Source organism: Lycium barbarum, chromosome 2, assembly GCF_019175385.1.
Source record: "Lycium barbarum isolate Lr01 chromosome 2, ASM1917538v2, whole genome shotgun sequence".
In the NCBI taxonomy this organism is placed as follows: domain Eukaryota; kingdom Viridiplantae; phylum Streptophyta; class Magnoliopsida; order Solanales; family Solanaceae; genus Lycium; species Lycium barbarum.
Genome location: NC_083338.1, coordinates 122,112,046 through 122,118,045, shown reverse-complemented (window position 1 = coordinate 122,118,045; position 6,000 = coordinate 122,112,046).

Here is a 6,000-nt window from a genome sequence, read left to right as displayed (position 1 = left end):
GAATATGCTCACACAAGGTCCAACTTAAAACAAGCGCATCTCTAAGGATATAAAGATGTATTTGTGCATTACCTAGCAAATTAATGGCCTTTGAGGCTAGTTTCTAGTAGTTTAAATCGTTTGTCATTCCGACATATGTAAAGAAAGTTATGGTTGTTTTACTGGATGGTGGAAGTGCAGACTTACTGTCTCAAACATTCCGCGACTTGATCTGCAGACCGCAAACCTAGCTTGTGGACCTCTGGGCATATTTTGGACAAACACTTCTGGGAATTATTTAAAGTCAGATTTTGTGATTTTCACTTGATTTCCCAACTTTTGGAGCTCGGTTTTAGGCGGCTTGAAGCTAGAATTTCATCTACAAGTTTGGGATAAGTAATTCTAACTTGAATCTATGATTATTTCATGAATCTCACCTTGGGATTATAGAATCTTGCTTGAATCTTCATCTTTGTTTAAGAACACTCTTGAATTTGAAATTCAAGATTTGAATATCACGAAGTAAAGTTTTCATCCCACATCCAAGGTAAGAATTCCCCATATTTTGAGGTTGAACCCCAGCATTTTAACACATATGCTAACATTTTCCACCCGTGAAATCTCTAGAAAATTGATGGATTCTCTCAAAGGTTTAAGTGAGGATTTTGGCTAGGGAGTCTTCCTTGAGATTGAAGTCTTTTGAACCTTGTCGTACTAGTAAAGGGCGGAACTAAGATATGTTAAGTCCAACCCTTCCCCATAAGATTGTGTCTTCTTATTCAATTTTATGACACCTAAATATATCTAGGTGTTTGTGTTGGTTTCTAAATCTTGAATACATGATTAATGAATAAGAGTTAATACTTCACATGTTCATTTCTTTAAGTGATTTATGTCCTCGTGCTATGTTCCACATAATGTATCTGATGTGCTAGAAATATGTCATGATTTAAAATTCATAAATAGACAAATGTAATAGAAATTATCTTAAATTCATGATTGTGAGTGAGAAGTATCGAAACACCATTCATATCTCTTCTTTAAATGTTAGAATTCACATGCTATGTTTCATATGTCATAAATGTTTCAAGCCCTTCAAATGAAAAAAAAAAATTAGACGTTAAAGTGTCTGCTAAGGACAATTATAACTAAGGTATTATGTTTTCCGAAGGAAGTTGAAAGTGAATTCATGGTTTCGGAACGACAACAATTGATGACCATGAAAATATGTAAGAATTAATTGTAGCCACGAAGTCTAATCTAAAACTATTGAATTATGGGCCTTTATGGTTAAATGAATTTTCATAAATATGTATAGATACTTCTCATATTATATTCTTGAGTTCTAAGTTATGATATATTATTGCCTAGTAATGGGGGAGAGTACTTGTCATCGATGTTGTTTGTGGTGCATTATTACTAGTTCTAAGTTATGATATACTCTTGTTTGGTAGTGTGCGAGACTACGCGCCATGATACTATTCATGATGCACTATACTGGACTTAAGCTAATATATTATTTTTAATAACGGGGAAGATTACCCGCCATGTTACGATCCATGGTGCACTATTATGGCCTGATAATGGGGGAAGACTATCTGTCATGATTCTATGAATGATGCACTATTGCTATGTCAGTTGCATACTAGAAATTTCTCTCAAGATAAGTGCATGTTGGTTGTTTAAAGTTCAAACATGAATTACTGCTTACATGAAAAGAATTTTATCTTGATGCATGCTTCATTCTCATGTCTCATTTATACTACCCATGATAAATTGAGTATACAAAATTTATTGAAGAACTAGAAGATTCTTCAAGAATTTTTTTGTGTTGTTTGTTCTCATGATTATACCAGCTAATTTGAGACTGAATTCTCTAAATTCTGGAACATATCAAAGGTGATTATGGGCCCGTTCACTGGCATGTGATGTCTTAAATAGATGCATCTATGGCATGATCACATGTGCATTTATTGTAAATCCCCAGTTTGACATTTGAAATGTTGCTTGGTCAATATACGTAGAGTTAAGAGTAAAATTTTCAAATTATGCAATCAAGATAATTCATCTTGATAATTGGTTTATATCCAGGTTGGTTTGATGTTGAATGCACTCGATATATAACTAAACCATTGCTTGTGAAAACCAATCTTCATGTACTGATCTGAGATATGATATATTGCATTAATAACAACTATATGCATCGGATTAATAGATTATTATTAATTTCCTCTTTCAATTGGTTCAAGGTCTGGAACTAGATAATTTTCCATCTCATAAGTTTTTATGTGCAGTATATGATTAATTGCCACGATGCATATAGATTGATTCCCCAAAGAAGATTCGGGGAATAGTTTCACTAACATGAGGGGGAGAGAATAAGCAGCTAAGAAAATCATCAGTATGATCCTTATTCAAAAGATAATTCAAGTCAAATTCTGGAAGCATTTGCTAACCCAACTAATTTCATATTTCAGCTGTAAAATGCTCCTATTAAAATTAATATCCATGAAGGGGACAAAGTCTACATCATGCACAAGCATGGTCTACCAATCGAGACCAAATGCAATAATCCTTGAAAAAATGAGAGGAGTAAATGATAAAAAAATGATCATAATAATGAGGTAATGTGCTCTTGAAGAGCCTAGGACATAACACTTCATGAAATATCATGGCTGTTTTAGGTACCTGGAAAATAATGAAGTGATGAGATCTCAGTAAGTTACGTCGAATAGCAAATCAATAAAAAATGATATCTTGTCGACAATATCTTTGATACTATGTAGCGCACAATATTGTTTAAGAATGTGAGGATGTGAATTCTACGTCTCCTAGAGTATGCTGATGTTGAAATAATAACCAAGTAAAATGATGTATCTTGATAAGCGTGGAGCTTTGTGGGCAATCCAAACATAAGAAGATGTCACATTATATAAATACTAAATGGAAGTTGTCACGGCCTATATGGCTTACTTGACAAAATTTAGATTAGATGAAAATTTCTAAAGGATTCAAAATGCTTGAAGCATATACGAGTTCCTGGAAACCTGCTTATAATTCTTAAATGGATTAAATGAATCAAGTTCGATGTACTGGATTCCCTTAGTGAATATTCATTGATGAAGGGTATAAAAATGACTCTCCATACCCTGTCTGTTTATCATAATCAGAATTTGTTCATTGTTGTATAAGTTGATGACTTGAATATTATTGGAACTCTTGAAGAGTTTTCAGGAGCTGAAGATTATCTACTGAAAGAAGTTGAAGTAAGAAAGTTGAATTACTCCTGAAGTACTATATCTTTGTACTATTGATGAATTTAAATTACTTGCTATAACTATGGACATGATATAGTTTCACTCTAACATGGTGATAGTGAAGTAAGATCAATTGCATATAGCAAATGAAAGCCATAACATGAATATGTTTATCCTAACAAATATTGTCAAGTTTTTGTGGTATACAACGTTTATCTGATTGACATAAGAATCGATCCAGACAACAACAACAACAACAACATACCCAGTGAAATCCCACAATATGGGGTCTGGGGAGGGTAAAGTGTACGCAGACCTTACCCCTATCTCGGAAGATAGGGAGGCTGTATCCGAAAGACCCTCGGCTCAAGAGAAAACACAACGAGAAAGGTTAGATAAGTGCAAGCAGTTCAAAGCAAAATGCAAATGAAACTAAAGAAAGCGAATAAGTCAAAATAGAGCAGTCTAAAAAAGGGAGCAGTAGCTACCACATATAAATAAGATAATCGAAGTACAAGAAACAACATATAGTAGCAAGAAACAAAGGACAATAGACTATAGATCGAAACCGTGACTGCCTCCTAGCCTTCTACCCTAATCTGAGTTCTCCAAAACCTCCTATCTAAGGTCATGTCCTCGGTAAGCTGAACCTGCGGCATGTCCTGTCTCAGCACCTCTCCCCAATACTTTTTCGGCCTACCCCTACCTCTTCAGAAACCATCCATAGATAATCTCACACACCTCTGCACTGTGGCATATGTGTCTCTCCTCCTCACATGCCCAAACCATCTCAGCCTCGCTTCCCTCATCTTATCTTCCACTAATGCTACTCCAACCTTATCCCAGATATCATCATTCCTAATCCTATATCGCCTGGTGTGCCCACACATCCATTGCAACATTCTTATTTCCGCAACTTTCATCTTTTGGACGTGAGAGCTCTTGACTGCCCAGCACTCTTCCCCGTACAACAAAGTCGGTCTCACAACCACTTTGTAGAACCTGCCTTTAAGTTTTGGTGGCACCTTCTTATCACACAGCACTCCTGAAGCAAGCCTCCATTTCATCCACCTTGCACCAATACGATGTGAGACATCATCATCAATATCCCTATTTTTTTGTATAATAGACCCAAGATATTTGAAACTTCCTTTCTTTGGGATGGCCTGGGTACCAAGCCTCACTTCCACGCCAGACTCATGTGTCGCATCACTGAACTTGCACTCCATGTACTCTGTCTTGGTCCTACTCAACTTGAACCCTTTAGACTCCAGAGTTTGCCTCCAAACCTCCAGCTTAGCGTTCACTCCGCTGCGTGTCTCGTCAATCAAGACTATGTCATCCGCAAATAACATACACCATGGCACCTCACCTTGAATTCACTACGTCAGACAGTCCATCACTAAGACAAATAAAAATAGGCTAAGAGTTGATCCCCGGTGCAACCCCATCTTCACTGGGAAGTGTTCTGAGGCTCTTCATACTGTCCTTACCCTGGTCTTGGCTCCCTCATACATGTCCTTGATCGCCCTAATGCACGCTACAGGTACACCTCTGGCCTCCAAGCATCTCCATAAAACCTCTCTTGGCACTTTGTCATAAGCCTTTTCTAGGTCGATGAAAATCATGTGCAGGTCCTTCTTCCTCTCCCTATACTGCTCCACCAGTCTCCTCACAAGATGGATGGATTCTGTAGTCGAGCTCCCCGACATGAATCCGAACTAGTTCTCTAAAATGGACACGCCTCTTCTCACCCTCATCTCCACCACACTTTCATAGTGTGGCTTAGCAGCTTGATCCCTGTATAGTTGTTGGCTTGTTGCAACTTTGAATATCACCCTTGTTCTTATACAAAGGGACCATCATACTCCACCTCCATTCCTCAGGCATCTTCGTCGTCTTAAAAATAACATTAAACAATCCAGTCAACCACTCCAAACGTGCCCTGCCCGCACTCTTCCAAAACTCCCCAGGGATCTCGTCAGGATCGGTAACTCTTCCCCTGCGCATCCTGCGAACAACACCCTTAACCTCCTCCACCTTTACACTCCTACAATACCCAAAATCGCAACGCCTCTCAGAGTACTCCAAATCTCCCAACACAATGTCTCTATCACCTTCCTCGTTCAAGAGTTTATGGAAGTATGATTGCCATCTTCGTCTAATGAGAGCTGCCTTCACCAATGCTTTGCCATCCTCGTCCTTCATGCATTTTACTCGATCCAGATCCCGTGCCTTTCTCTCCCTCACCTTGGCTAGCCTGAACAACTTCTTATCCCTGCCTTTGTCCTCTAATTCTGCATATAGACGTTCGAAAGCTGTCGTTTTTGCTGCCGAAACTGCCAACTTCGCTTCCTTATCGATTCGATAAGAATCGATCCAGACATGTTATCTATTTCCATGAAGGACTGTCATATCTTGTTATTTTACACAACAATCAAATCATACAAAGATAATAACAATTTATAAAGCAAATCAAGAATGTACTTGGTGTGATTCCAACAATATCATATGACGATTCCAACAATATCACATGACGATGATAGAACTCCATCAAAGGAATGAAGATGCAGATGACCAACTAGTTCGCTAAATGATTATTTGACAGATCTGATCGCAAAGGCACTGCCAATCTCAATATATGATAACTTGGTATAAAAGATCAGAGTAAATCATTTTCTACAATTATGTGATGGTTTGATTAGGGTGGTAAGACACGTGTTGTATTCATTTTCCCTTAACCAAAATTTTGTTCCATTTAATT